This window comes from Lynx rufus, unplaced genomic scaffold, assembly GCF_022079265.1.
Source record: "Lynx rufus isolate CCGP_SWC_20201006 ecotype Redwood Valley unplaced genomic scaffold, mLynRuf1.p SCAF_19, whole genome shotgun sequence".
Taxonomy (NCBI): domain Eukaryota; kingdom Metazoa; phylum Chordata; class Mammalia; order Carnivora; family Felidae; genus Lynx; species Lynx rufus.
In genome coordinates this window covers 6,818,105-6,829,042 of record NW_025814833.1, presented here as the reverse complement: position 1 = coordinate 6,829,042, position 10,938 = coordinate 6,818,105, and positions in this window count along the sequence as shown.

Genomic DNA, 10,938 nt, shown 5'->3' with positions numbered 1-10,938 from the left:
CTCTCTCTTTCTCTCTCTCTCTCTCTCTCCCCCTCTCAAAAATAAATAAGCATTAAAAAAAAAAAGAGGAAACAGAGGCCCTGAGAGGTAAAGTGGCCTGCAGTATCTATCATCCTATAAATCCTCCACTAGATCATAAGGAATGAAGCAGCCTGGTTCCCCCGCTCCACATGTGTTCAAGATGCACAGAGCTTCCAAAGTAAGAAGGAAGGAAACACATGATCCATCAAGGGGGGAAAAAATCTCTGTATAGCTCAGAGGTAGGGTAAGTTATTTTGTCTGTAACGTTCTGGTTGGAGAACGAAGTTGACAGTGTCTCAAGGTCTCAAGCCACTCAGGGACAGCCCAAATCTACGCTTGCTGGGAGAAAGTGTTCATCAAGAGAAGGGGTGTTATTTTTGTTTTTGAATTTCTTTTTACATTTCTTCATTTGGACAGAGACAGAGACAGGGCAAGCAAAGAAGGGGCAGAGAGAGAGAGAGAATCCCAAGCCGGCTCCATGCTGTCAGTGCAGAGCCGGATGCGGGGCTCACACTCACGAAAGTGTGAGGTCGTGACCTGAGCCCCAACCAAGAGTCAGACGCTCAACTGGCTGAGCCACCCAGGTGCCCTGAGGGAAGGTTTTATACACTATGGGTCCCTGAGGAGCAGAGACAGAGAGCAGATGGTGGATGAGAGAACGGAAGAAACGTAGAGGAACAGGACAGGGTGGCACTTGCTCTCTCCCCTTGGGCCCCAGGACTGGGCATGTGGAGCGAGGTCCTGGCCAGAGATGTAAAAATGGGAGTTGAAGGTTGGGTCTGGATAGAGGACTTGGTGGCTTTTGTACTTCAGGACTGAGCTGGGGCGATGAGGGGCAGGTGACAGGGGAGAGGTTGCCACAGGAAGCCACCGAAGTGGCTCTTCTCCCACGGACCTCACCGGGATACAGGGTAAAAGCCGTGTTTCGGCGTCTGGGTGACAAAGCGGCGGAGTGTGGCACAGAATGGGAGGGCAGCACCACTCCATGCCCCACCCCGGCGTGGGCGTCTGTGTTCCCACAGCCAGAGGCGCCCCCCAGCAAGCAGCTGGGGCGGAAGGGCTATCCTCCTGTGGCGACATGGGCAGCTGCCCTCCATGAGACGGGATAGGAACCGGAGAGCAACGGGAGACTCTTGCTATCTCAGAATACAGGAAACTTCCAAGGTCTTCCCCACATCACTGGAGGAAACCTTCAAGGGGTTGAAGCCATGCAACACACAGGTGGGGCCAGGGGTCGGTGCCATCGGAGTTTTTACTGCTTATGGGGCCTTATTTTTCCCCGCAGGCCAGTGAGGCCGGGAGAAACTTGAAACACTGTTTTACAGCAGACAGAATTGTCTCAAGTACTTGGGCATATGATAGCCCAGCTCTATGTAGATGCCGAGTGGCTCTTGAAACATTTCTAAATATAACCTTTGGGGTGGGTAGAGCTCTGGCAGGTCTGATGGGGCTTCAGTTGTTCCATTTATCTCTAGTGAAATTAGCTTAAAGAAGAGGAGAGGGAAAGGCAAAGGGAAGAATGACCGGGGAGAAAAAGAAAAGAATGAGGGGATTAATAGGTATAAACTTCCAGGTATAAAGTAAATAAGCCACGGAGACGAAATATAGTCAATCGTACTGCAACAACCTTGTATGGTGACAGGTGGTGAGTCCACTTATCGCGATGAGCACTGAGTAATGTATAGAACTGTCAACTATACTTCGATGTTAAATTTTCTTGAAAAAAGAATTGCTTTTGTTCTCCGTGATCGTGGTGATAAGAAAATCAGTTCCATCTTTAAGACCTTTTCCTTCCCGTGTACATTTTCCAGACACCGATTGTGACTCTGTACGTCTATTTCTTCTCCAGTAGAGAGTAAGCCGGACAGGGCTTTGCCAAGCTAAGAGCGACCCTGGCTGAACACGGAGATCCAAACTCCACTGGGACCTGGATTGGGCCCGCTGTGAGCCAATGGGGCAGAAGATGAGGGGAAAACGGGGTCCCCAGGGGCCCGCCGCCTCCCCGCCTGGACTTTGGGTTTCCCAACTTATTGCCCCTCTTCGTTCCCCCGAGGCAACGGCACTGCTGATTGATACATCCACAGGCAGCCTGCAGAGCCAGATGCTTATCTATATTACCATGGGGCTGCTAATTTGTCTGCCAATCTTTGTTTTTTTCCGAGAATCATTTTCCTCTTCCTGGAATCAGACCCCAAGTTTAGGGTAATGGAGCAGCGGCCTTGAGTCCTCAGAGAGGGTTTGGTCTCTGTCCTTCTCTTTCCAGCCCCACTCCCACAGTCACCTGTACTATTGTGATAGGAGGGCTCATAATGCTCTCTGACCCCTCCCCCCATCCTGCCGCCAAAGTGTTGCCAAGTTAGCTTTCTAAAATACGTTTCTCATCATGCCAGTCCTACTGTTTCTAAAAGACCTTTGAGTAGCTCAGTTACATGGACTATTATTAAATAAATAAATTGGCCCTGTTAGTGTCAAATTTCCCATTATCCCGATTTCTTGACTTCGTAGCCTTTGCCACGATTTCCGTCTCTCTCACTGATGTGGTTTCTTGCTTATGGTCTGTCTCCTCCCTCCACTGGGATGACATTTCCATTCTATCGGGGTTTTCATCTGTCTATCCCTAAAACAGTGGCTGACACGTGAGATAATAAATACTGATTGAACGAGGGACTCAAGAAACCAAATTCTGTTAGCCACGGTTAATTCTTTCTTTCATAAATGAACTTTATTTACTTTTGTGATTACAAATGTAATACATGCTTACTGCAGAGACTCTGGAAAGTACAGAGAAGTAGAAAGAAGAAAGTAAAAACACCCACAATCCCACCACCTGAAGGCAAACACTGCTCATATTATATTCTAACTATTTATGCCTGTTTAAAGAGCAAGACCTTTATCAAGAGTGTTGGCCACAAATAGCCACAATAGCCATGGGGAGCAGGGGCAATTCATTACTAAGGGGGCCACCAAGAAGTCAGAGCTAGCGATTTGACACTGAGGAAGAAAACAAGGGCCAGAGAGAAAAGATCAGGAAGTCAGAAGCTGACAACACAAGAACAAGTTGGGTTATGATAAGAAGGTAGTGAGACGGTGCTTGTCAAGAGTTCAGCCCAATACCTGTCACATAATACATAATCAATAAGTGTTAGCCATTACTATGATTACTACCATGGGTCAAAACGAATGGTTCAGGATGGAGACTATAAACAGCGCAAGGGCCCTGGAGACCCATTTTAGGTGCTATGAGTTGGGGCATATGAAAAGGGTGGTTTGGGAGTGGGCATCACTCTCCTTATAGGCTCCCTTGCCAGGTGAAATGGGACCAGGGCATCCTCACGTTTGCCTGATGACATGTGGCAAGACACTCTAGGTGTTTTTGAGGTAGGACACAGTTTCTCCTGCCTAGACTTCTCCCTGGACCAGGAACTAGGACTGGCCTCCACGGCGATAGGAGTTCAAAACCTCATACACCAAACACTCTTGAAGTCCACACTCTGATTGTCAGGGCAGGTCACAGGCATGTAGGGTAAAAGAGAAGGTCAAGCCAACCAACTGGGAGTTAGGTGGGATGTGCCTGGAGGGGGAGGCTGTAGGGGGAAGGCCACAAGGTTTATGATGTAATTGAATGGAATGGGTCCAGGAACCAGTCCTCAAGTTAGCAGCGGAGTCAGACATCACAGTAGAAGATTCCAGAAAGAATTACTTGTTGGTGGGGGCCTTGTGATGGCCTGTGCTCTGTCGGAGGTGGTCATGCAGACCCTCTTGAGGGTCTCCATGCTCTTTCAGGTAGTAACAGCGTTTAGGAACATGCTGGTGCTGGGAGTAAGAAAACAAACAAACAAACAGAAAAACCAGCAGAGGTAAGAGCCACACTCACTATGACGAGGGGGTTCTGCCTGGATAATGACAGTAACTTAGAAGTTCAAGAAACTTGGCTAATGTACCCTACGTGTATAATGTGTGACCGAGGACCAGGCTAGCCAAATTCCCTAGTAACCTGGGTCCATGACACATGTGCCTGGAGGTAGGACCCAGCCCTCCCCCCGCAAAGATGACCCCTCCCTTAGAATAATCGGACAGTTGGGACCCAGCTGGTTCCCTCATAATCAAAAGACCTAGACCTTTAGCCATCCCAGGTCCCCAAGAACTTGGGCAGGGCATTGCTTCAGAGTGCTTAATACACCCAAAATAACTACATAGCCAGGCCACTGATGAAACGCCAGGTTGGGGAGTATGGTCTAGAAGCTCAATGCCTCCCCCTTGCCTCTTCCGTATTCTACTCAAAGGAGCAGGGTGTATTTCCCCAGCACTCCCCACCACTCCCCTCGAGTGTATTTCCCCATCTTTACCTCCTCAGTCTGCTGATAAGAGTTCAGTTCATTCTCCATCGCCTCCTCATTATTCCGCTTACAGGCTGACAGCAGAACCTGGCTTGACCTGCCCGGGGAATCCTTCTCTTCAGCCAGCTGGCACTCAGTGTAGAGAGACCTGTCTATCAGCTCCTTTAGGCTGCCGGCCACCTTCAGGAAGATCCGGCCCATTTTGGTGGTAACAGCTTCCGAGAGCCCTTCCAGAAACCTGGTCCGTAGAATGGCATCAGACCAAGACAAATGTCGGGCCAGCAGCAGGAAGTCGGTGGCATATTGCCTGACTGACTTCTGGCCCTGCTTGGGGTGGCAAAGAACAGCACTGAGGATGTCTATCTCGGATAGGGAGTCATACAAGCCCTGTGATCTGCTCAGGAAAGATTTATTTTCATCTGAGAGGGGGTTTCCTACCTCCATCTGCAAGATGGACCACCTCTCTGCTGCCCCCAGATGAAGAGACACCAGAAACGCCATTTTTTCTGAGTCATTCAAAAAGCCCTTCATTTGTTTCTCCTCATCAATCTCCATCTCCTCCTCCACAGAGCATGAACCCCGGGCTGCTTCCTGTTCCTCTAAGAGGTAACAGAGTGCTGGGGTCAGCATGCCAAACGATGGGACTTCCTTTGGTGGTGGGTTCATTGTTTCAGCGGCTGGGGCAGCCATGTGTGGTGTGGACTTTGATCCAGAGGCTGTGACATTGCTGTGAGAGGCAGATGTTTCTCCAAAGTCTGTGGCTTTGATTTCCACAGTGGACATCATTCCAGAGGGTGTGGCTGCCATTTGCGGTGTGGACATGGTTCCTGGGACTGGGGTCCTCATTGGCGGCATGGACACCCCTCCAGAGGCCATGGCTGTCATTTGTGGCATGGCCATCCCTCCAGAGGCTGTGGCTCTCAGAAGTGGCATGGACATCATTCGAGAAGCTGAGGCTCTCACTGGCGGTGCAGGCATCCCTCCGGAAGTTGTGTATGTTGTATGTGGCAAGGACATAGATCCAGAACTCGTGACTCTCGTTTGCAGCGTGAACACTGCCCCAGAGGCCATGCTTTTCATTAGCGGCACAGACATGTCTCCAGAAGCCATGGCTGACATCAATGGCATGGGCATTGTTCCAGAGGCTGTGGCTCTCATTAATGGCTTGGGCATCCCTCCAGAGGCCATGGCTGTCATTTGTGCGGTGGACATCTTTCCAGACACTGGACCTCTCGATAACTCTGTGGATATGGCTTCGGAGGCTGAAGGTCTCCATAGTGGTGTGGACGTCATTCCAGAGACTGGGGCTCTTGCTAGTGGCGGGGACATTACTCCAGAGGCTGGAGCTCGCACTGGTAGTGTGTACATCTCTCCTGAAGCTGTGGGCGTCATCTGTGGTGTGGACGTTGCTCCAGAGGCTGGGCTTCTCATCAGTGGCACGGATACCCCTCCAGAGGCCGTGGCTGTCATGTGAGGCATGCACATCGCTCCAGGAGCTGCGGATCTCATTAGTGGTGTGGGCTTTGCTCCAGACACTGGAGCCCTCATCTGTGGCATGGGCATCATTCCAGAGGCTGTAGCTGTCATGTGTGGAGTAGACATTGTCCCATAAGCTGGGACTCTCAGGGATGTGGCTGTCTCTCCAGAAACTGGGGTTCTCATTAGTGGTGGGGACATCTGTCCAGAGGATGAAGCTCTTGTGAACAGTGCCGACATCTCTCCAGGGTCTGGGGCTCTCATTAGTGGTGTGGATATCACCCCAGAGGCCGGGGCTCTCATTTTTGGTGGGGACATCATTTCAGAGGCTGGGGTTTGCATCTCCAGTGGGGACATCCCTCCTGAGATCCTGGATCTCATGAAAGACATGGACATCCCTCCAGAGTCTTGGGTGCTCAGTGGCTGACTGGGCACCTTTCCAGAGGCTGTGGCTCTCATTAACGCTGTGGGCATTGCTCTGGGGTCTGGGGCTCCCATTAGAGGCATGGACACAGTTCCAGAAGGTGCAGCTGTCATTTGTGGTGTGGACATGTCTCCAGAGGCTGGGGCTCTCATTAGTGGTGTGGACATCCCTGCAGAGGCAGTGTCTGTCATCTGCCGCACGGACATAGCTCCAGAAGCTGTGTCTCTCGTTAGCATTGTGGCTATCTCTCCAGAAGCTGTGGCTGTCATTTGCTGCATGAACATGGCTTCTGAGGCTTTGGATGTCATTAGTGGCTTGGACAATGCTCCCGAGGCCGTAGCTCTCATTTGCGGCAAGGACATCACTCCTGGGGCCCTGTCTCTCATTACCAGTGTAGACATTGCTCCAGAGGCTTTGGCTGTCATCAGTGGGGTGGACATTGCTCCAGAGGCTGAGGCTCTCAACTGTGGTACAGCTGTCACTCCTGAGGCTGTGGCTCTCCTTTGTGACATAGACATCGCTCCAGAGACAGGGGCTCTCAACTGCAGTGTAGACATTGACCCAGAGGCTGGGGATGACAGTTGTAGTGTGGTCATTGTTTCAGAGGCTTGGGCTGTAACTGGCTGTGTGGACATTGCTCCAAAGGCTGGGGCTCTCCTTAGTGGTGCAGATGTCATCGCAGAGGCCAGGGGTCTCATTCGCAGGGTGGACATTGTCCCAGAGGCTGTGGCTTTCATAAAACCTGTAGACATTGCTCCAGAAGTTCTGGTCATCGTTAACTGTGAGGACATTACTCTAGAGGCTGTGGTTGACATTTTCTCAGTGGACATTGCTCCAGAAGTTGTGACCGTCATCAGTGGGGTGGACAATGTTCCAGAGTCTGGAACGGTCTTTAGCAATGTAGCCATATTGCCAGAGGCCAGAGGTCTCATTTGCGGTATGGACATTGCTCCAGGGTCAGGGGCTCTCACTGGCGCTGTGGACAACCCCCCAGAGGCTGTCGTTCTCATTGGTGGAGTAGACATGATTTGAGAGTCTAGATTCTGTGTGAACTGTGGGGACATCAGTCCCGAGTCTTGGGCTGACATCAGCTGCGTGGGAATCACTCCAGAGGTTAGGGCTGTCATTAGCAGTGGGGACACTGCTTCAGCATCCGGAGCTGGCTTTGGCAATATGGGCACTTCTCCGGTATCTGGAGCTGATAGGAGTGGTGTGGACATTGCTCCAGAACCTGGAGCCGACACTAGCAGTGAAGACACGACTCCGGAATCTGAGCCTGACATTAGCTGGGTGGACACTTCCCCAGAGTCTTGGGTGCTCATTGGCTGGGTTGACGTTGTTTCAGAAGCGAGGGCTGACATTATCAGTGAAGATATTGCTTCGGAGTCTGTGCCTGACATTAGCAGTGAAGATATCTCTCCAGAGGCCAGAGCAGTCATTAGAACTTGAGACATCGCTTCAGTGTCTTCATCTGTAATTTGCAGAGGTGACATTGCTTCAGAGCCTGGAGCTGACATGGGCTGTGTGGACGTCACTCCAGGGTTTATGTCGGGCATCAGGAGTGGGGATATCTCTCCAGGATCTGGGGCCAGCATCAACGGTGTGGGTGTCGCTTCAGAGGATGAAGTGCTCACTATAGGTGTAGACATTGCTCCAGAGGACGAAGCTGGCATTGCCAATGGTGATATCTCTGCAGAATGTGGTGCTGCCATTAGTGCTGCAGACATAGTCCCAAAGTCAGGAATTGTCATCAACCCCGGGGATATTAATCCATAGTCTGAAGTGGACAGCAATGGGGACAGTGTTCCAGAATCTGAGGCTGGCATCAGCAATGGGGACAGTGCTTCTGAATCTGGAGCTGCCATTAGCAGTGGGGACAGTGCCCCAGAGTCGGAGCCTGGCATTACTGACGGCGACAGTGCTCCAGAGTCTGGTGCTTCCGTTACAGGTGCAGACGTGGTGTCAAAGGCTGGGGATGTCATCAGCTGTGCAGACATCCCTTCAGGGTCGGACACTGAAGTGGAGACGATAGGCTGTACGTGAGAATGTAAAACTTGGACCTCTGCTCTGGTCTCCATTACTGGTCCAGCGAAGGTCATCCCGCTGTTTTGGGGGTCACCATTTTCCTCCCTCAGCGTATTGTCGAATCGGAGGGAGTGGAAAGGTATTGACATATCTGCCATGGCCCCCAAATGGTGCGGAGAGTGCCCCTAAAGTGCTGATATCGAGGAGTCTTGCTGAAGCCCAAATGGCAAGGAAATCTGTAAACAGGAAACAAGTCGAGTAGTCAAAAGCCAAGAACAAAAAGATCGGGGAGCAGACAAATGATTGATTCACGATGGAGACCTTTCTCATGTGTTGCCAGCTCCGTGGCACCAGAGATGGGCCCTATCAGGTTAACGGAGCGGTGCAACCGTGAGCACATCTGAAGTTGGAGCAAAGATCCCTTCCCGCCCGTATTCTTTTTTTATTTTATTTTATTTTTTTTTAATGTGCATCCACATTAGTCAGCATATCGTGCAACAATGATTTCAGGAGTAGATTCCTTAGTGCCCCTTGCCCATTTAGCCCCTCCCCCCTCCCATACCCCCTCCCCCCCCTATTCTTTTCAAACCAATCCACTGAGTCACAGCACAGCCTTTCCCATTTATACATGCTCTAAATGCCAGTTAGCTCGGTGGCTGGGGGGGGGGGGGGGGCGGGGGGCAGCCCTGGCTCAGACGAAGCGGCAGCACCACCTTCTGGAAACTTGTGAGAAGTGCAGGCGCCTGGGCTCCGTTGTCTCCCAGCAGCGCACTCACAAGGCAGCCAGGGCACCGGCGGACCGGGATGAGAGAGCCCTTTGCCCCAGGATAGTCATCAGTTCCCCGGGGCCCACTGAGTCCCGCCGGGGGGTTAGTCCCTATTCGACTACTCTGATGGCCCTGAAGGTCTTTCGCAGGAAAAGAAAGGCATCGCTCTCAGCCTTGACCGGGAGCAGCATTCCATGAACTGAAAATCCTGTTGCTGACTCGGTGCGCTCTAGGCACCACCGTGAGGCAACTGTACGCAACTTGAAGCTGTCGGTCATGTACAGAGATTTGCAAGCATTCTCCCGTTTGAATCTCACACCCTGTGTGATAGCATTATGATTCCCATTTTACCAGCTTTCTCGGGTCGGCCCGGGTTGGGGCTAAAACAGGGTCACCGCGACAGTAAAAACTGCATGTTTGTGACTACCAACCCCCTCCCCGGAATCGCCTAACGTTTGGCATCCCTAACGCCGCATTCGGTTGTCGTTCTGACACCACTCGGATGCCAGTCGATATAGCACGTACAAATGTCAAGTTTCTCTGATGACGCGCCGGTGGGCAATCCCAGAGCATCACCCTCTCCGACCCTCCCCCAGGAAGCAGCCCCAGAGGGGCTTCTGGGCACACAGCTGGGAAACCGACGCGCACATTACACAATGTTGACGCATCCCCACAGCCCGCCCATGCCAAAAACGGAACACTTGCTTATTTGGGACAATGTCACAAAAGTCACCGATCTCGTGGCATCGTGCGTCCATATGAACAACAAAAATGCTAGCAACGACAACGAACACCGACCCCCAAAACCCCAACAGCGAACGTTTCCCCAGCATGTGCTGAATGGCAACACTCCGCTAGGCACTTCACGTGCGTCATCGCATTTGGTCCCCACCACAACACTAAGAGATTCTGGGACTCCATTTCCATCTTACAAATGAGAAAACCAAGGCCCAGAGAAGCTTAATAATTTGCCTGCCATCACACAGATTGCCGGGGGTCTGTTCAACGCCAGAGCCCCCTACCGTGCCCTAATATGCTCTCTCACTGTGCTCTAATGATCCACCTTCTCTGTCCCCTCTCTCTGTCTCAGTCACGTTACCAACACCCCCCCTCCCATCCCGAGCCTGGACAACCCCGAGATGGGGCACAGCAGAAGAAACACTGGCCTCCCACCGGCGTCCTGATAACTCTGATAATTGGTGCAACGGGAAAGATGAGTCAAGACAGCATTCGGAGATGTCCACTTTCCATCCTCCGAGGAAAAAAAAAAACAAACACAAAAAATCCCTGAACGTGCTACAGTTTCCCAGTGCTACAGTTTCACCAGGCAAAATCCGGAAAGATCTTACCTTGCCAGTTAGGGAGAAGAGAGGGAGTATGTCCTTGGCGCCCCTAGCTCTTTTAGTCTGGCCAATCTACTTATGCCCCATGCCCGGCCACTTCATTAAAGTAAGACTCAGTAGCAGCAGCTGTTCTCTGCAATCTCCCTTAGCTATCCCCTGCCACGCCCCCCTCCTGCCCGCCCGCCAGCCAGCCCGCCCCACCGCTCCTGACTTGCTAGTGCTTGCTCCGTCTCTCTGGTCCCAGATTCCTGCCTCTATATAGGCTCTGACATTTGCCTCTGGCCGCCTTTCATTTGACAGCCCTCCAGAAGCTCCGCTTTAGCACTGGGCCTATGCAACTCCACCCCTCTCCCCCCCCCCACCCCGCCTCACCCCCAATAGTAGCACCAGCCCACTAATGCCCGCCTCTGGCCGCCCCAGAGAAAAGAGATTCACACACAAAGAGGTGACACCGAAATGAGACATATCCCCTGTGGCCGAGCAGACACGGGAGTCCCGGGAGCCAGGCAATGTAGCAGGCAGGGGTGAGAGGTAAGGGGAGCCGG